Source organism: Balaenoptera ricei, chromosome 10 (genome assembly GCF_028023285.1).
Source record: "Balaenoptera ricei isolate mBalRic1 chromosome 10, mBalRic1.hap2, whole genome shotgun sequence".
In the NCBI taxonomy this organism is placed as follows: Eukaryota; Metazoa; Chordata; class Mammalia; order Artiodactyla; family Balaenopteridae; genus Balaenoptera; species Balaenoptera ricei.
The window spans coordinates 18210492-18232848 of record NC_082648.1 but is presented as its reverse complement, the minus strand read 5'-3'; positions in this window follow the sequence as shown (position 1 = coordinate 18232848).

The following is a 22357-nucleotide window of genomic DNA, read 5'->3' as shown; positions in this document are numbered from 1 at the left end:
TTCAGTGATCTCTTGGTTATTAAGTAGTGTATTGTTTAACTTCCATGTGTTTGTATTTTTTACAGATTTTTCCCTGTAATTGATATCTAGTCTCATAGCGTTGTAGTCAGAAAAGATACTTGATATGATTTCAATTTTCTTAACTTTACCAGGGCTCGATTTGTGACCCAAGATATGGTCTATCCTGGAGAATGTTCCATGAGCACTTGAGAAAAAGTGAATTTTGTTGATTTTGGATGGAATGTCTTATAAATATCAATTAAGTCCATCTTGTTTAATGTATCATTTAAAGCTTGTGTTTCCTTATTTATTTTCATTTTGGATGATCTGTCCTTTGGTGAAAGTGGGGTGTGAAAGTCCCCTACTATGATTGTGTTACTGTCAATTTCCCCTTTTATGGCTGTTAGTATTTGCCTTATGTATTGAGGTGCTTCTATGTTGGGTGCATAAATATTTACAGTCGTTATATCTTCTTCTTGGATTGATCCCTTGATCATTATGTAGTGTCGTTCTTTGTCTCTTGTAATAGTCTTTGTTTTAAAGTCTATTTTGTCTGATATGAGAATTGCTACTCCAGCTTTCTTTTGATTTCCATTTGCATGGAATATCTTTTCTATCCCCTCACTTTCAATCTGTATGTGTCCCTAGGTCTGAAGTGGGTCTCTTGTAGACTGCATATATACAGGTCTTGTTTTTATATCTATTCAGCCAGTCTATGTCTTCTAGTTGGAGCATTTAATCCATTTACATTTATGGTAGTTATCGATACGTATGTTCCTATTCCCATTTTCTTAATTGTTTTGGGTTTGTTATTGTAGGTCTTTTCCTTCTCTTGTGTTTTCTGCCTAGGGAAGTTCCTTTAGCATTTGTTGTAAAGCTGGGTGGTGGTGCTGAATTCTCTTAGCTTTTGCTTGCCTGTAAAGGTTTTAATTTCTCCATCAAATCAGAATGAGATCCTTGCTGGATAAAGAATCTTGGTTGTAGGTTTTTCCTTTTCATCACTTTAAATATGTCCTGGCACTCCCTTCTAGCTTGCAGAGTTTCTGCTGAAAGATCAGCTGTTAACCTTATGGGGATTCCCTTGTGTGTTATTTATTGTTTTTCCCTTGCTGCTTTTAATATTTTTTCTTTGTATTTAATTTTAGATAGTTTGATTAGTATGTGTTTTGGCGTGTTTCTCTTTGGATTTATCCTGTATGGAACTCTCTGCGCTTCCTGGACTTGACTATTTCGTTTCCCATATTAGGGAAATTTTCAACTATAATCTCTTCAAAAATTTTCTCAGTCCCTTTCTTTTTCTCTTCTTCTTCTGGGACCCCTATAATTCGAATGTTGGTGTGTTTAATGTTCTCCCAAAGGTCTCTGAGACTGTCATCAATTCTTTTCATTCTTTTTTCTTTATTCTGCTCTGCAGTAGTTATTTCCAGTATTTTATCTTCCCCATCACTTATCCGTTCTTCTGCCTCAGTTATTCTGCTATTGATTCCTTCTAGAGAATTTTTAATTTCATTTATTGTGTTGTTCATCATTGTTTGTTTGCTCATTAGTTCTAGGTCCTTGTTAAACGTTTCTTGTATTTTCTCCATTCTATTTCCAAGATTTTCGATCATCTTTACTATCATTATTCTGAATTCTTTTTCAGGTAGACTGCCTATTTCCTCTTCATTTGTTTGGTCTAGTGGGTTTTTACCTTGCTCCTTCATCTGCTGTGTGTTTCTCTGTCTTCTCATTTTGCTTAACTTACAGTGTTTGGGGTCTCCTTTTTACAGGCTGCAGGTTCATAGTTCCCGTTGTCTTGGTGTCTGCCCCCAGTGACTTAGGTTGGTTCAGTGGGTTGTGTAGGCTTCCTGGTGGAGTGGACTAGTGCCTGTATTCTGGTGGATGAAGGTGAATCTTGTCTTTCTGGTGGGCAGGTCCGCGTCCAGTGGTATTTTCTGGGGTGTCTGTGACCTTATTATGATTTTAGGCAGCCTCTCTGCTAATGGGTGGGGTTGTGTTCCTGTCTTGCCAGTTGTTTAGCATAGGGTTTCCAGCCCTGTAGCTTGCTGGTCATTGGGTGGAGTTGGGTCTTGGTGTTGAGATGGAGATCTCTGGGAGATTTTCGCCATTTGATATTACGTGGATCTGGGAGATCTCTGGCGGACCAATGTCCTGAAATCGGTTCTCCCACCTCAGAGGCACAGGCCTGACACCCGGCTGGAGCACCAAGACCCTGTCATCCACACAGCTCAGAATAAAAGGGAGAAAAAAAGAAAGAACGAAAGAAAAAATAAAATAAAGTTAAGAGAATAAAAAATAATTATTAAAAATAAAAAAAACTTTTTAAGTTAATAAAAAAAAAAGAAAGAAAGAAGAGAGCAACCAAACCAAAAAACAAATCCACCAATGATAACAAGCACTAAAAACTATACTAAAAACAAAACAAAACAAAAAAAACAGAAAAACGGACAGACTGAACCCTAGGGCAAATGGTAAAAGCAAAGCTATACAGACAAAATCACACACAGAAGCATACACATACACACTCACAAAAAGAGAAAAAGGAAAAAATATATATATATCATTGCTCCCAAAGTCCACTGCCTCAATTTGGGATGATTCATTGTCTATTCAGGTATTCCACAGATGCAGGCACATCAAGTTGATTGTGGAGATTTAATCCGCAGCTCCTGAGGCTGCTGGGAGAGATTTCCCTTTCTCTTTTTTGTTCGCACAGCTCCCGGGGTTCAGCTTTGGATTTGGACCTGCCTCTGCATGTAGGTCACCTGAGGGCGTCTGTCTCTGCCCAGACAGGATGGGGTTAAAGGAGCAGCTGATTTGGGGGCTCTGGCTCACTCAGGCCAGGGGAAGGGAGGGGTACGGATGCGGGGCGAGCCTGCGGCGGCAGAGGCCAGCGTGACATTGCACCAGCCTGAGGCGCGCCGTGCGTTCTCCCGGAGAAGTTGTCCCTGGATCACAGGACCCTGGCAGTGGCGGGCTGCACAGGCTACCGGGAGGGGCGGTGTGGCTAGTGACCTGTGCTTGCACGCAGGCTTCTTGGTGGCAGCAGCAGCAGCCTTAGCGTCTCATGCCCGTCTCTGGGGCCCGCTCTGATAGCCGCGACTTGCGCCCATCTCTGGAGCTCCTTTAAGCGGCGCTCTTAATCCCTTCTCCTCGTGCACCAGGAAACAAAGAGGCAAGAGAAAGTCTCTTGCTTCTTCGGCAGTTCCAGACTTTTTCCAGGACTCCCTCCCGGCTAGCTGTGGTGCGCTAACCCCTTCAGGCTGTGTTCACGCAGCCAACCCCAGTCCTCTCCCTGGGGTCTGACCTCCGAAGCCCGAGCCTCAGCTCCCAGCCCCCGCCCGCCCCAGCAGGTGAGCAGACAAGCCTCTCGGGCTGGTGAGTGCTGGTCGGCACCACTCCTCTGTGTGGGAATCTCTCTGCTTTGCCCTCCACACCCCTGTTGCTGCGCTCTCCTCCGCGGCTCCGAAGCTCCCCACCTCTGCCACCCGCAGTCTCCGCCCGCGAAGGGGCTTCCTAGTGTGTGGACACCTTTCCTCCTTCACAGCTCCCTCCCACTGGTGCAGGTCCCCTCCCTATTCTTTTGTCTCTGTTTTTTCTTTTTTCTTTTGCCCTACCCAGGTACGTGGGGAGTTTCTTGCCTTTTGGGAGGTTTGAGATCTTCTGCCAGCATTCAGTAGGTGTTCTGTAGGAGTTGTTCCACATGTAGATGTACTCCTGCTGTATTTGTGGGGAGGAAGGTGATCTCCACTTCTTACTCTTCCTCCATCTTGAAGCTCCTCCACTTTACTTCTTAAACTCAATCTTTTGAACCAGGAATCAACAACACCAAAATTTCTTAGGTTGTAGCCTACTTCTTTGCTGTAGGTGACATTGTCATGGGTTTTGAGCACCCACTATATGGTCAGTACCTGATTCAGTACTACTGGATTACACATGAACAATACATCAGTGTCCTTAACTTGAAAGAGTTTATAGCTAATTGGAAAGAAAAGATAATAGAGAACAAGGTAAGACAGTCTGTATGGAGGGATAAAATGGTGTATTGATATTACAGCCCAATATTATCGACTCCAGTTCCACTAGACTAGACCCCAGGGATGAAGCCTGGGGCCAGAAGTGGTAAAGGACCATGGCGGGCCAGGTCAAGGATTGGGGTTTGACATAGTGTGCATTATGGAGGTGAGAAGGGCAGACCTGCAGGGTTGATGCAGTGGCCAAGGCCGAGAGTGTGACTCTAACAATCAGGAGAAGCCAATGGACCGTGTGAAGTGTACGTCTTATTTCAATTTCCGAACGCCTTATATTGAAGGTGAGGATGTCATACAAGTAACTTGGTGTTTATGTTTTCAACTCTCCGTTATCGATTTTGTAAAAGAAATTTCCTTAAATGAGACCAATGACCCACTCCTATGGTATGTTATCAGCAAAGCTATGGCTGCAGAGGTGCAGAGGCAGGAAAATAAATGAAGCATCATTGCATCCACTTTGTCTGTTTTATGTTTATATTACGTTTAGGTGAGGTCCTTCTTTGCCTCCTATGGTAAGACCTAGGATATTTATATATTTTTCATCTTCCTTTCTTTTTAAGAAATAACTTTTTAAACTATACAAATTAATATGCAACTACTGAAGAAATTAGAAGCAACAGATAAGCAAATGAAGAAAAGAATAATTCCCCATCATCTTACCATCAAGAGATAAAATTATTCACATTTTCTTATAAATCTAGCAGATTTCTTTTGTGCATACTGTACATTTAAATTGGTTCTTGTCTGATTTCTTTCCAGTTTTTTTTCAGGTGCAATGGGTGATTGGACAAACTACTTTACTTCAAAGCAGAAGAGAGTATTTGATGAACTATTCACAGAGAAAATGAAACATAGTGAACTAGCAAAACACTTTGGAGATTACTCTTAATATAAATGGCAAATGAAACCAATTTCCATTTTATTCAGCGCAGTGCTTGGGGAATACATAAATATTTTTCACAAATGTGGAAAGCAGATATTTCCTGCAGTGAGAAACAGACACCTTATGAAAAAGTGTCATGTGTGAGAGACTATTATTAGCATGTTTGGTGATAGATAATTACTAATAAAAGGAAGTATACAATTTTTGAATGGCTGAGTTATATATCTACTTTCAGAATATTTGTAAGGCAAGGAGATTACTTCTATTCAGAGACAGCATATTACTGGGTGTTCTATAAGCTGCATTAATGTACAACAAAAGAGGTGAGGGATTATCTAAAATAACAAATGTCTGAGAAGAAATTATTTTCTGCCTATTTGGACAATCATGACTTCTAAACAAACATTTTATTTCAACATTCCCCAGTGTCTGTGTAGAAATGTTCTCCAGTGCAGTACAATGACAGATATCATTTTGCTAAGGTGGGAACATGTAATAGATAGATTATATTAAATGATCACAGTCTGGTGTATTAGTGAGAATGAAGAATGAAAAAAATACTCTTTACCTATAAATTGACAGTGGCTTGGCATTCCAGTATTTTCTTTATCATTAATATAGTCAAATTACAATTTTAAAGGTATAAGTGTCCTTGAATTACATATGATTTTTTTACAGTATTTTGAATATGTATGCTTTCTCCCAGAAGCATTTCTAACATTAATCCAATCTCTATAATTCTCTCTCTCCTGTAATGAATATGATTCTGTAGCTTTAGCCTAGAGGACATTGTAATGAAATTTCAGTGAACTTATTTTAGGATTATTGCCTAAATGACAATACACAAGTTATGAGCATCTATGTCATATTGTTTACATCTTGGCCATAATATCTTATTCAAGGCTAAATGGAAAATCAAGATTGTATATTGTATATGACTCTGAGCTATAAACCCAAAGCAGTGGGTTGAGTTAGTTAATTCAGCCAAACACTTTGATTCTGTACCTCAAAGTATTAGGAATGTAATTTTTAGTAACAAATCTGTTGGAGCATTTTGTATCAAGTTTATCACAATTCAGGAAGTATTAGATTTTGATCAATCTTCTATATATACATATTTGTTTTGAATAAAACATATTCCTGTGGACTTCATGCAATTCAGGGTTTTGTTTTTTCTTCAGAATTAACACTCACAGAGATCTACTTCGACATCTCCCTTTCCCAAATAAATGAGGTTAGTGAATGAGAGAGGCAATCAGGTGTGATTTTGGTCAAGTCCTTATCTTCATTTTGGAGCTAAAATCATAGTTAACTTCCCCTGATGCTGATGTGCAGAGAATGACTAAGCTGTTGGAATATGGCAAAGGGAGTCTGATGAGACAGGCGAGGGGAGAAGACATTGACCGTGGTGTTCGAGTTACCAAATTCCATGAGGCTATATCATCTTCTCACATTAAGATGATCATTGAGGTGGAATGAACTGACGTAGGACTTTATTTGATGACATGATAGTATTTTAAATCTGTAAGGTACGTTGGGGATCATTGTAATCCAATTTTGATAGGAAATTACTTAAGGTCAATAGTCCAAAGGTATTTACAACTAAGAGCCTTAATTCCCACATCATTATCATCAGGCAAAAAATAATTTTTTGAGCATCTTCTATATGCCAGGCCTTACTGTAGACCATAGGGACACATGATGAACTTGACAAAGTTCTCAAGACGCTTACATCCTAGTAGGGATAAATATATAATTTTTTACGAAGTAAACATTTGAGATACACCAGGTACCAATAGGTGCTCTAAAGGAGATAAAATGAGGTCATGTGGCAGTGACTGCAGAGCTGCCTCAGCTGGGTGTTGGGCTGAGGACCCTGAGGAAGGGACGTAGGAGATCCAATGCGAATGATGAATGGGGCTCCCTGGCTTGGGGGCGTGGCAAGGAGTTTGGATTTCATGCTAGGTGGGGGATTTCCCACGGGGGAGTGAGACATTCTGCTGGACACTTTCACAAGATCACTCTGATGACGAGACGGAGGAGGGACGTAGGGTCAAGGAGAAGAGGCATGGACAAACGGCTAGTACCGTGTAGGTGAGGGAATAATATAGGAGTGGGAACAGTGAGAAATGGCCAGTTTCAGGATATAACATGGATATCGAGCTAGCTCACCTATTATAGGAATGAAAGACAGAAAGGAGTAGAAGATGAAGCCTAGATTTTTAGCTAATCAACTGAGTAGCTGAGGTACCATCTAGTTAGATATGAAAGCTTGTTAGCAGCATGATTTGGTGGTGGAGGGGCGGGGGGGAGGGGCTATGGATCAAGACCTCTGCTTTGAGAAGTAGAGACACAGACGTAGAGAACAAACTTACGGTTACCAAGGTGGGGAGGGGGCGTTGGGACGAATTGGGAGATTGGGATTGACATGTATACGCTACTGATACTATGTATAATATAGATAGCTAATGAGAACCTGCTGTATAGCACAGGGAACTCTACTCAGTGCTCTGTGGTGACCTAAATGGGAAGGAAATCCAAAAAAGAGGGGATATATGCATATGTATAGCTGATTCACTTTGCTGTAGATCAGAAACTAACACAACATTGTAAAGCGACTATACTCCAATTTAAAAAAAAAGAAAAGAAAAAAAAGAAGACCTGCTTTGGCCATGCTGTTTGAAACGTCATTTAGACACCAGGTAATTGGTAGGATAGGAGAGTCTCTCTGATGACGGTGGTGCTGTCCCCTGGGGCCAAGGGGGAGGTTGAAGAAGGTGGGGAGACTTGGGAAGCTGGGCCAGTTTAGAAGAGTCATAGAGCACCTCGGAAACGAGAGTCTGCATGATGATGGCTATTGCTGGGGACGGGCTGCAGACTAATTGCCCTGATACCCACGTCCACGAGGGGTTCACCTTTTCAAAGGTAAGTTCTGAATCTCTCCCTATGAACTCTGACCCACCACACTGCTTTTTCACTTCCTTGGATCTGACCAAACAACTTATATCCATTTCCTCATCCAAGTGGCTTCCTACTACTCCCCTATCGATTCCCCTGTCTTGTTTTTAAAATTTTCGCTCTTTTTCCATCATTTCTCTGCCCTACGCCCTCCTCTATTGTAGTTAATACATCACTGCCAGATCCTAATGAGTCTTCTCAGGTTTCATTAGGAGGCACTGTCTCACTTCCACGTATTTGTTTGTGCCTTACAGGCATTTCACCCCATTATTGGTTTAACACCAGCTCTAAGAAAACCTTCTCTGGTACCCCCCTTTCCCTGCCCCATTGTTTTTCATTTCTCCCTCATTGGTTCTTCAGTGACCCTTCGCTTATATTTTACTTCCCACACTTAACCATACGGGCTTTGTATTACTAGGTAAATGTCTGCCTCCTATTCTAGTTTGTAAGGTTCTTACCGGTGAGAGTCCATGGCATGTTCATTTTTGTATCCTCCACCATACCTAGCTGGCGACAGCACTCATCATAGATGTGTAACTAATGTTGGTTGTCAATTGAGTTCATGGACCAGTTTAATTTTACGTCTTCCAGGAGACTCAGTTCCAATACTGTTATCCACTTTGGTTCTATTTTTGTATTCTCCTATTACTTCATGCTTGCATTAGTCAGGTTTTTTAAATTTAATCGTATATTCCCTTCTATTATTACTTAACTATTTCACATGAGGCAAGTCTTTTCTTCCCAATTTTATTGTAGACTTACAAAGAGCTTGTCAGAAGCTTCTTCAGTGACACATGCAGCGTGTTGCCCTCAGAAATTATTCAATAAGGGTGGGTTGACTGGAAGAATGAATTCGTGAATGAATGATTTAAGGAATGAAAACACATTCCCATCTATCTACCTGCTCAGCTGTAGGCATGAATGCTTAGAGTCATATTTAATTCTTTGCTTTTCCTCCACTTTCCAATTCAAACCAGTCATCGAATACTATCGATTCTTGCTTTTCAATCTCTCTTAATCCATTCTGTGTGTAATGAAAGACTTTGTCAATCTTCCTTCAAACAAAGTAAGCCAAGATCAGTTATAAATGATAAGAACAGCCTACCACCTACAGGGTAACTAAGTCTCGTAGAGAAGTTTGTGGTGATTCGCACAATGTGTGTGTGCTTTTAGCCTTTTCTTGGTTTTTTGCAATTTCTCCTTGTCATGTGTAAGACTATAAAATAGAAATACTTTTTGTCTTTAAGCAGCTCTTTCACGCATTAATAAAATATCAATTAAAGTCAGGTAATTGAAAATCAGTGTCAAAGAGAAATCCTGTAGCCTTTAAATAACATTCACAGTGATTTTGTTAATGTTTACTCTAATAAAAGAATTTTTGATTCTTTTTCTGAATGTACAGCTACAGACCTAAATGGAATTTTCTAAGGACTTAGCAGAGGAGGAAATAGGAATGACCCTGTGGTTACTTTGGATGAAAAGCTACACAAAACATGAGTAACTAAGGTGTCGTCAGTCCACCTAGCCACCCCTCCTCCCACCAGCTGCCAATCAATTACAGGGAAACTAATTAGAGACTGCAGGGTTACATGGGGGTGTGTGTCCCATTTGGATAAGGACAGTTTGGATTATTACCCATCTGAAGTGTGAGGTAATCTCACACTTGTAATCTCAAACTCTAACAGATTTGGGTAAATAAATTAGGGCATTTTTTTTCAGGTTATTTGCAATATAATCATTTAGTAGTTTAAAATCTTCACGACAATTGGTATATAACTGTGAGGGTTTACTAATCTCTAATTGTTAACTGGCTGTGTGATCATTATCCCTGGGATGAAAAGGAAAATCTCAAACTACAGTTAATAATAGGAGTAGAAATCTGAGCCAATCTATGTCTTTGAATTTATATATATATATTTCTAAAAGTATGATTTTGGTCAATTCAAATTTGCTATTTATTTCAATGGCTTATATTAATTTACATTATCAAATTTGCTTTAATAGAAATGAGAAAATATAGGTCTTTGGATGCTCTCAGTTATTTGGATTATGCCTTCATTTTGTGAAAGTTTCATAGTCTACCAGGATCTGTGCAAAGGACACCTGAGGGAGATACGGGCAGGCACGGAGGGAGAGAGCATCCTTGTGATAAGCAGCCTGCTTAGGGAGAGAGGGTATATTTCTAAGTAATTGACACAAAGGAAATTTTAATTAAAATAAATGTGGCCAACGAAATCCTGCCAGGTAGTAGACAACTGAGTTGGAAAATGACAGAGAAGCTTATTCAATCCTGACAGAAATATTTAAAAGTCATCAGGTAAATATACAAATTAATAATGTTAATATTACATTTGCTCCAAAAGGTAGTTCTAGCCAGTCCAATAAATATCTCATTTCATTCTTCTTTTGCTCGCATAGTAAAGGTCAACTATATCCTGTTTTGTGAGAGTTCAGTTTCTGATTTATAACTAAGGTTATAAGGCTTCTGTAGCCAGGGGTGAAGTAACATTTCCGCCCTGAGGGTCATAAAGCCTAAGTAGGAATTCCTTGAGCCCTCTGTAGAGTGCAAACAGAGCTAAGACCCGAGGGGGATGAGGCTGCAGTGACAGGACTCCTCACGGTACTCTTTCTATGATGCCAATTAAACAAAAGGGCCCTGGGTCGCAGGAAGGACAGCTAATAAGTGCCCTGGCCAGGGCTGGTTTGATACCTAGACTATTGAGGACAGTTATCTGATGGTTCAAGTAAGGTCCTGTCTTCAGTCAGAGCTGTTGGCTCTTAAAGTCTGACCCAGGCCTGGGTCTCTGCTATGAAATGAGAGATCTGAAATTCAAAGAAAGAGAACTTGGGCAGTGATATTTATTTCTGTAAAATGAGGAGACTGTACAAAGAGACCCCTGAGGGCCCATCCAGCTCAGCACCTTTCCCATGCCCTGAATTGCCTCCCTCAGGGACTCTTCTCCCCGAGAAGCGAGAATGATGAAGAATGTAGGTACCAGGTGCGGGTAGAGGATGGAAGGAAGAGGACAGCAACATGTTGTCATTTCCCCAGCCACATCCAGTGGTCCTGTCTTGACTCCTATTTCTGTCTGTGTTGCTCTTTTCCTGCCAGTACTTCAGGCTTTGCTATTTTTACAGGTGATGGAAGAAGGATCTGGAATCCCTTAGAATGGACTCCAGGTGCTGTACTAGACTGTGAAAATACTGGTGATTAAGCCAGAAGATGTTATTTCTTTAGCCCTTACAGCCAGAAGTGGAGGGTGATGACTAAAAAGTCCAGTGACAGAGCTCTGCAGGCCTGAATCACTGTGTGTGGGCTCAGGAATGGGGTCCTTAAAGGAGTCCCATGGACTGCCATTGGCAGGCAGTGGTCCCCCACTCATGATGGACCCCTAAGGTGCAGCTGTGCTGGGGGACCCGGAATGCCCACATGGCCAACCAGGTCTCACATTTTGCAAAACACAACCCCCTAGCCAAGTGGGTCAGGCATGAGGAGAGACTACGGGTGGACTTGCTGGCCCCTTGACAGACTCCTCGTGCTCAGTCTGTGATGTGAGCTTCCAGACAGCCTGGTCTCTGGATCTGGAAAATCAGCCATAGTTTAATACCACATGGAAGAGTCTTAGTCTAACACTTCTCTCCCCTTTGGCATTCTTTTCTCTGACTCGTCTTTTTATTCTTTTTTTTTTTTTTTTGGTCATGAGACACGTGGGATCTTAGTTCCCCGACCAGGGATCGAACCCGTGCCCCCTGCAGTGGAAGTGGAGTCTTAATCACTGGACCTCCAGGGAAGTCCCTGTCTTTTTGTTCTTTATGACAGTTTCTCAAAGTGTATTTTGCAGAATTTGCATGAGAATCACCTCTAAGGTACTTGTTCAAGATTTCATTTGAGAACTATTGCTCAAAAACATGACATCAACTCTGGCTGCACAAAAGAATCACCTGGAAAAAAACCTTTTTAAAATACCAATTCTCTGGGCCCCATACCCAGAGCTTCTCATTTGATTGGTCTGGGTTAGTTCTGATTCAGTAGTCAGGGATGCAACTGGAATATATATGTTAACAATTATTATACTTATCAATGATTTTTTTAAAATTTATTTTTATTTTATTTATTTTTGGCTGTGTTGGGTCTTTGTTGCTGCACATGGGCTTTCTCTAGGTGCGGCTAGTAGAGGCTACTCTTTGTTGTGGTGCGCGGGCTTCTCATTGTGGTGGATTCTCTTTGTTGTGGAGCACGGGCTCTAGGTGCGCGGGCTTCAGTAGTTGTTGTGCGTGGGCTCAGTAGTTGTGGCTCGCAAGCTCTAGAGTGCAGGCTCAGTAGTTGTGGCACACGGGCTTAGTTGCTCCACGGCATGTGGGATCTTCCCGGACCAGGGCTCAAACCCGTTTCCCCTGCATTGGCAGGCAGATTCTTACCCACTGCGCCACCAGGGAAGCCCTTTACCAATGTTTATATTCAACTTTGATGAGGGTGGTTGAGGTACCATGACATTTTGAAAACACTGTCTAGGCCTTCACCAAGGGTATAATCTGCTACCCTTAGGAATGTTCTCTGTCTTGAATTCTGGTTCCACCAACTTGTGTCTGATCTTGGGTAGTTATTAACCTCTCTGTGCTTCAGTTTCTCCATCTGTAAAATGGAGGAAATAAAAGTACTTACTTTACAGAGGTTGTAAGGATTAAAAGAAGTTAAGACAGAAAGAGGTCATTTTTATTTTGGGAATCTCTCTCTCTCTCTATTTAGTTGGCTCTGGTTCTCTGATAAGGCAGTAATTCAACTGTTTCCGTGTCCTCCTTCAGCCTCAGCCTTCCCATTCCACTTGCCCACTCACACGAGATACTCCAATCATGGTTAGAAGAAATTTTCTCTCTATGTGATTTGCTGTGAAGAAAAACAAAACATGCTAAAATTGTATTTTACAAAGAATTTCCTCTTGTGGATATTAATGTTCAATGTTTAATGGTTGAACAATGAAAATATGTTATTAAATCTCTAATGAGATTAATAATCATGAGATTTAATAACATTAAGTAATTTCTTATTAATTAATAAATAATTTATTAGTTACTTCCAATCAATTGATTAAAACTTTATTTTTTTTAAAAGCTAGAACTGTGATGATACCCAGTATATCTTTGAAAAGATAAAGAAAATTGACAAAACCTTTAGCCAGACTCATCAAGGAAAAAAGGGAGAGGGCTCAAATCAGTAAAATTAGAAATGAAAAAGGAGAAGTTACAATGGACACCACAGAAATACAAAGGATCATAAGAGACTACTACAAGCAACTATATGCCAATAAAATGGACAACCTAGAAAAAATGGACAAATTCTTAGAAAGGTACAATCTCCTAAGACTAAACCAGGAAGAAACAGAAAATATGAACAGAACAATCCAAAGTACTGAAATTGAAACTGTGATTAAAAAACTCCCAACAAACAGAAGTCCAGGACCAGAAGACTTCAAAGGCAAATTCTATCAAACATTTAGAGAAGAGTTAGCACCCATCCTTCTGAAACTATTCCAAAGAATTTCATATAAAGGAATACTCCCAAACTCATTCTATGAGGCCACCATCATCCTGCTACCAAAACTCGACAAAGATACCACAGAAATTACAGGCCAATATCACTGATGAACATAGACACAAAAATCCTCAACAAAATACTAGCACTCTGAATCCAACAATACATGAAAAGGGGGGCTTCCCTGGTGGCACAGTGGTTAAGAACCCACCTGCCAATGCAGGGGACACAGGTTCAATCCCTGGTCTGGAAAGATTCCACATGCTACGGAGCAACTAAGCCCATGTGCCACAACTACTGACCCTGTGCTCTAGAGCTTGTGAGCCACAGCTACTGAGCCTGTGTGCCACAACTACTGAAGCCGGTGTGCTCTAGGGCCCACGTGCCGCAACTACTGAACCTATGTGCTGCAACTACTGAAGCCTGCATGCCTAGAGCCCGTGCTCCACAACAAGAGAAGCCACCGCAATTAGAAGCCCGTGCACTGCAACGAAGAGTAGATTCCACTCACCACAACTAGAGAAAGCCCACGCACAGCAATGAAGATGCAACACAGCCAAAAATAAAAATTAAAAAAATTAAAAAAAAACATGAAAAAGATCATACACCATGATCAAGTGAGATTTATCCCAGGGATGCAAGGATTTTTCAGTATCCACAAATCAATCAGTGTGATACACTGCATCAACAAATTGAAGAATAAAAACCATATGATCATCCCAATAGATGCAGAAAAAGCTTTTGACGAAATTCAACATTCATTTGAAAAAATGAAAAACTCTCCAGAAAGTGGGCATAGAGGGAACCTACCTCAACCATACTAAGACCATATATGACAAACCTACAGCTAACATCATACTCAACTGTGAAAAGCTGAAAGCATTTCCTCTAAGATCAGGAATAAGACAGTATGTCTACTCTTGCCACTTTTATTCAACACAGTTTTGGAAGTCCTAGCCACAGCAATCAGAGAAGAAACATAAATAAAAGGAATCCAAATTGGAAAAAAAGAAGTAAAACTGTCACTGTTTGCAGATGACATGATACTATACATAGAAAATCCTAAAGATGCTACCAGAAAACTACTAGAGCTCATCAATGAATCTGATAAAGTTGCAGGTTACATAATTAATACAGGTAAATCTCTTGCATTTCTATATGCTAAAAATGAAACATCAGAAAGAGAAATTAAGGAAACAATTCCATTATCATTGCTTCAAAAAGAATAAAATACCTAGAAATAAACCTACCCAGGCAGCAAAAGACCTGTACATGGAATACTATAAGATACTGATGAAAGAAATCAAAATTGACACAGATGGAAAGATATACCATGTTCTTGGATAGGAAGAATCAATATTGTCAAGATGACTGTACTACCCAAGGCAATCTACAGATTCAATGCCTTCCCTATCAAATTACCAATGGCATTTTTCATGGAACTAGAACAAAAAATCTTAAAATTTGCATGGAAACACAAAAGACCCCAAATAGCCAAAACAATTTTGAGAAAGAAAAACGGAGCTGGAGGAATCAGGCTCCCTGTCTTCAGACTATGCTACAAAGCTACAGTCATTAAATCAGTATGGTACTGGCACAGTAACAGAAATATAGATCAATGGAACAGGATAGAAAGCCCAGAAATAAACCCATGCACCTATGGTCAATTAATCTATGACAAAGGAGGGAAGACTATACAATGGAGAAAAGACACTCTCTTCAATAAATAGTGCTGGGAAAACTGGACAGTTACATTTAAAAAAATAAAATTAGAACATTCTTTAACACTATACACAAAAATAAACTCAAAATAGATTAAAGACCTAAATGTAAGACTGGATACTATAAAACTCTTAGAGGAAAACATAGACAGAACACTCTTTGACATAAATCACAGCAATATCTTTTTTGAGCTGTCTCTTAGAGTAATGGAAATGAAAACAAAAATAAACAAATGAGACCTAATTAAACTCAACAGCTTTTGCACAGCAAAGGAAACTACAGACAAAATGAAAAGACAACCCACAGACTGGGAGAAAATATTTACAAATGAAGAAACCGACAAGGCATTAGTCTCCAAAATTTACAAAGAGCTCATGTGTCTCAATATCAGAAAAACAAACAACCCAATCAAAAAATGGGTAGAAGACCTAAATAGACATTTCTCCAAAGAAGGCGTACAGATGGCCAACAAACACATGAAAAGATGCTCAACATCGCTAATTATTAGAGAAATGCAAATCAAAACTACAATGAGATATCACCTCACACCCATCAGAATGACCATCATCAAAAAATCTACAAACAATTAATGCTGAAGAGGGTGTGGAGAAAAGGGAACCCTGCTACACTGTTGGTGGGAATGTAAATTGTTATAGCCACTATGGGGAACATTATGGAGGGTCCTTAAAAAACTAAAAATAGGGCATATATCCAGAGAAAAACATGGTTCGAAAGGACATATGTGTCCCAATGTTCATTGCAGTGCTGTTTACAATAGCCAAGACATGGAAGCAACCTAAATGTCCATCAACAGATGAATGGATAAAGAAGATGTGGTACATATATATACAATGGAATATTACTCAGCCATTAAAAAGAATGAAATAATGCCATTTACAGCAACATGGATGGACCTGGAGATTATCATACTAAGTGAAGTAAGTCAGACAGAGAAAGACAAATATCATATGGTATCGCTTATATGCAGAATCTAAAAAAAAAAAAAATGATACAAATGAACTTATTTACAAAAGAGAAACCGATTCACAGACTTAGAGAACGAACTTATGGTTACGGGGGGGGGGGGGGGGTGGGGGGGGAAGGGGGAGGGAGAGAGTGGGAGGTTGGGATTGACATATACACACTACTATATTTAAAACAGATAACCAACAAGGACCTACTGTATAGCACAGGGAATTCTGCTTAGTATTCTGTAATAACCTAAATAGGAAAAGAATTTGAAAAAGAATAGATACATGTATATGTATAACTGAATCACTTTGCTGTACACTTGAAACTAACACAGTGTTTTTAATCAACTATGCTCCAATATAAAACAAAAAAACAAAAAGAAACGCTAGAACTGTGGTGACACCCAGTGGCCAAAATGTTAACCACTGAGATTTTTAAAATACATATATTTTCCTCGGCATACAGATACTTAATATTGCATCTATTTTATCTTTATATTTTGAGACCAATTTAATAATAAAGTATGAAACAGTCCTGCATTAAGAATATCAGCAATGGCATCACTTATATGTGGAATCTAAAAAAATGGTACAAATGAACTTATTTACAAAACAGAAATAGAGTTACAGATGTAGACAATAATCTTATGGTTACCAGGGGGGCAGGGGGTGAGGCGGCATAAATTGGGAGATTGGGACTGACATACACACACTACTATATATAAAATAGATAACTAATAGGGACCTATGGTATAGCACAGGGAACTCTACTTAATACTCTGTAATGGCCTATTTGGGAAAAGAATCTAAAAAAGAGCGGATATAGGTATATGTATAACTGATTCACTTTACAGTACACCTGAAACTAACACAACATTGCAAATCAACTCTACTCCAATAAGAATTTTTAAAAAATAAAATTTTACCCAGTATAAAAAAAGAATATCATCAATGAAATGTGGACAAACCAACATTCTTTAGTATATTTTTAGTAGTAAAACTTTCCCAGCCAGTTCAGGCAGACAAGAGCACAAGGTCATCAAAGGTGACATTCATAATAAAAACTTTTCCACTTGGAGACAGCAATTTGTATCAGTATGTAGAAAACAAACAAAAGAGCAGACACAGGAGAATTGTAACAGAGACTTAAGACTTCACATATGGCCCTTTAAATGATGAGGAAATAATTAACAATTCGGGTAACAGTGATTCCTCTATCTAGTTCCCCTCCCAAATTGGTATAGGATCTATCCTTCGGTATATTCATTCTTTTGCTCATTCAGGAAATATTTCCAAATGTCCTATTTGAGAAGCAGACTCTGAGAGGGAGATTAATGTCCAGGAGGTTTATAGGGAAGTGATCTTGGGAGGATTGGGCAGAGGGAGAAGATGGGCTACTATGCAGTCTCAACAACGGCTTCAGCTGACCCCACAGGGAGCTCTGAAGCTAGCATGACCCCTTAGTGTTGCCTCTTATTGGGGAAAGTGGGGAGAACTTTTATCCTCTGGGTCCATCCAGTCATTGGATGTTGGCTACCCCCAGGAAGGGGTGACTTTTGGTGAAGTAGCTCTCTTTTAGCTGAAGCAGCGCTGAAGAGGGCTGACAGCTGAGGCTCATCTGCTGACAATACTCGCAGCAGTTGGAAGAGTAAGTCCTCCAGTATCAAGGGTGATCGGCCTAGCCCATCTCAACATCCTCTGAATCACCACACTGAAGCCATACGATGCCAATAAGACAGACCGGCCTTCTGACCTTTTGGAACTTAAACAAGTGAACACCCATATAAATACTCCAGGCTATGAAGGAACAGTGAACTTTAAGAGAATAATGGGCACGGGTGAGGTAAGGAGAGGAAGGCTAATTTTGTCTCTGCTGATTTCTGCATCAGAGTAGAAGGGCAGGAAGGATACAAAGAACTATAACACTTGGACTTACCTTATTCTGTGGGCAGTTTGGAGTCACTGTAAGGTTTTACAAAGAGAACAGCAAGCACTAAGTAGACAATCTAGCTGGTAGTAAATTTTCTGTCATCTTTAAGGCCACCTCGAATTGCACCTTCACCTGAAAAGCTTTACCTGCTTCAAGATTTTTAAGGGCCTCTCTCTACCCTTGGTCTTAGAATAAAATAAAAATTCCTTAGTATAACTCACAAGACCCTGTATGATTTGGCTTTGTTTGTTTACCACTCCCGACTCATCTCTCATCCCATTCCTCTATATTTGTTGGCCAGCCTAGGTGGTGAACTGGTGTCTTATTTATCTTTTTGTCTTCAGGGACTATTACAATACCTTTAACATGCTAAATGCTTTATTGCTGAATTGAAGAAAAGTAAATAGTCCTCACAGATTATTTTGTTGATAGCTGCTCTCCCTCAAAGAACCACAGAATCTAATCAAGATTATTTCCTTTTCAAGTTTATTTTTGTAATAAGAAATTTAAAAGACTTCTGCACTGTAATTCTGTGGCCAGGCATCTCCAGTGCCCTAAATACCTATATTTACCATAAATTTGGCATATATTTCTTCTATGTGAAATATTTCTTCTCAGTTAAACATTAGTACAGTTGCAACTGTAGAATGAGAAGGGATCGTAGAGGTAGTCTATTATATAAGCCCCTCAGTTCATAGTCAAATAAACTAACTTGAGGGTGTTAAATGATTTGAAAAATGCCCCCTAGCTAATTAGTGACAAAGTTGAAGCTAGAATCTAGAAGTAGTAATTGCTAAATCAATTCATCACTCATCATCATCATCATCATCATCATCACCATCAATGCTTAGAGGACCTACATGAGCCAGGTACTCCTCTAAAGATGCTACTTATATATTATCTCATTTAATCTTCACAATCCTCTGAGGTGATACTGTAATATTATTAGCTTCAATTAGAGTAAGGAAGGTAAGGCACAGAGAAGTTGACTAACTTGCCCAAAGTGCATGATGCATAATAATTCCAATAAAAGCCCTTAAACATATCTCTTTTCCCAGCTTCTTTAATTCCCAAAGCTGAACATATCAACATAGATAGTGGATTAAAAATAAAACTCCTTCCATTAGGAAATAGGCTCTATCTCCTGACTTCTTGATCTGGGCTGGATAGTCAGCAACTTGCCTAACTTTGACCAGTAGAAATGGGACTGAAGTGACATTGGGTGACTTCAAAGGAAGCCCTCAAGAGGTGTTGCAGCTTCCAATCTCACCTCCTAGCTGCTCTGAGATTGCCATGTTAAGAAGCCTAGGCTGCTCTCCTTAAAGTTGAAAGATTACAAGAAGAGAAAGACCCAGACAACAACTAGCATGTGAGTAAAATTCAGATCATTCAGTCATTCTAGCCACTAGGTGACTGCGACCACAAGAGTAAACCCAGGTGAGACCAGAAGGACAACACTACTGTGCTCTACTCAAGTTGCTGACCCAAAGAACTGTGAAAAATTAAATGGTGGTTGTTTTAAGCAAACATATGTTGAAGTAGTTCATTATATAGCAATAGATAACTGGTACAGTGTATAATATTATCATTTGATTAGTGTTAGCATGGTGTTTCTTTTTCCATCTCATTACTTTTAATTTTTTCGGAGTCATTATATTTAAAGTAGGTTTGTGGTAGACAGCATAAAGTTGGGTCTAGTTTTTTTACTCCGATCTGAAGATCTCTGTCTTTTAACTAGTGTGTTTAGACCATTCACATTTAAAGTGATTATTGATATAGTTGGATTAAAATTTACCATCTTTGTAACTGTTTTCTATTCATTACATTTGTTCATTTTTCTCCCACCCCTCTTTTTCTGACTTCCATGTGTTTAATTGAGAATTTTGTATTATTCCATTTTACTTCCTTTCAACATTTAAAAAAAATTTTCAGTTGTTGCCCTAGGGTTTACAATATACATTTTAAAATATTCTAAGTCCACCTTCAAATAACACTATACTGATCCAGTTTATGAGTGTATACCCAAGTCATCCTTCCCATCCCTCGAGACACTGCTGTCAATCATTTCATTTATCCATATGTTATAATCCCCCTGGATAGATCAACCCGACAGAAAATCAATAAGAAAACAGCAGACCTGAATAACACTGTAGACCAAATGCACCTAACAAAATATATAGAATATTCCACCCAATACCACCAAAATAAACATTCTTCTCAAGCACACACGGAACATTCTCCAGGAGAGATCATATATTGGGTCATAAAGCAAGCCTTAACAAAGTTAAGAATATTGAGATTATGTCAAGCATTTGTTCTGTCCACAATGGTATAAAACTAGAAGTCAATAACAGGAGGAAAGTTGGAAAACTCACAAATATGTGGAAATTAACACACTCCTCATCAACCAGTGGGTCAAAAAAGAAGTCAAAAGGGAAATAAAAGAATATGTCAAGACAAATGAAAATGGAAATACAAGATACCAAAACTTATGGAATGCAGCAAAAGCAGTTCTGAGAGAGAAGTTTATAGTGATAAACACATACATTAAGAGAAAGATCTCAAATAAACCACCTAATTTCAAGGAATTAGAAAAAGAACAAACTAAGCCTTAAGTTAACAGAAAGAACGAAATAATAAAGATTAGAAATAAATGAAATAGAAACTAGAAAGACAATAGGAAAAAAATCAATGAAACTTTAAGAGTTGGTTTTTTTAAAACATAAACAAAACTGACAAACTTTTAGCTAACCAAAAAAAAAAAGAGAGGACTCAAATAAAATTATAAATGGAAGAGGAAACATTACAACTGACATTACAGAAATACAAAGGATTATAAAGGTTACTGTGAAAAATCATATTCCAACAAATTGGATAACCTAGAAGAAGTGGGTAAATTCCTAGAAACATATATCTTACCAAGACTGGACTCTCAGGCAGCAGCTGGTAAAGAATGTAGTTAAGGTGCTTCCAGGGAAAAAGTGTGAGATGGGTGTTTTTGCCTGCTTCCTCTGCACTGAGCCCTGGTGGGATAGCTTTGGCAAGTGCTCATATGCCCATTAACTATTGCTTCTTCTTTTGCGATAGTCTTTTGGGTCTCGTATGCAAGCCTCATTGGCTCTCAGAGTTAGGTGTTTCGGGGTTCCATCTATTGGGTGGGAGTCTTAAAAGTTTGGGTGCTAAACGTAATGTCCAAACTCTTCACTCTTCGAGGAGAAGCTGGTAGTTGGATTTCCCTCCTGATTGTCCCCTACTGTGCTGGGAGTAGGGTTTATAGCAAGAGTGTGTCTCAGCCTTTTTTTACCAGTATCAATGTGTGTATTTTCTCATTTGTCTGATGTTTAGGAATCATTCAGCTAATTTCTGGATTTCTTTTAAAGGAAATTGCTCTGTATGTAGCTGTACATTTGTTGTGTTGGTGTGAGGAGTTCAGGAGTCTCCTGTGTCACCACCTTGGTTGACCACATATCTATGTGATCCACTTATTAAGTGTTAACTTGACAAGTTCATAACGCATGGAAACAACCTAAGTGTCCGTCAATGATGAATGAAGAAAATGTAGTATATAGATATATACAGTGGAATATTATTCAGCCATAAAAAGGAGGAAATCCTGCTATTTGCCCAACATTAATGAAACTTAGGGCACTTATGCTAAGTGAAATAAGCCAGACAGAGAAAGACAAATGCCACGTGATTTCACTTATATGCGGAATCTAAAAAAAAAGCAAACAAAAAACCAAACGAATTAATAGAGAGTGTACTGGTGGTTGCCAGGGGCTGGGGAGTAAGGGAAACAGATGATGTTGGTCAAAGGGTCCAAAGTTCCAGTTGTAAGATATGTAAGTTTCTGGGAACTAATGTCCAGCATGGTGATTGTAGTTAACAATACTGTGTTGTACACTTGAAAGCTGCTAAGAGAGTAGATCTTAAATGTTCTCACCACACACACACACACACACACACACGGAATGGTAGCTGTGTGAGGTAATGGATGTGCTGGCTAACATTATTGTGATAATCATTTGCAATGTATACATATTTCAAATCATCACGTTGTATACCTTAAACTTACAAAATGTTATATGTCAAGTATAGCTCAATAAAGCTGGAAAAAAAGAAATGTAATAAAATAAACATGTAACTCAGATGTATAGAGAAAAACAAAATAAAATCGGCTAATATTTAAGTTCACCCATTCTTTCCTCAGCTGTTTCAAATCTACTCACCCACTCTCAAAGGCATTCTTCATTTCTGTTCCTGTGTCTGATTTCTAGCATTTCCTTCTGATTCTTTCTTATAGTTTCCATCTCTCTACTGATGTTACCTATC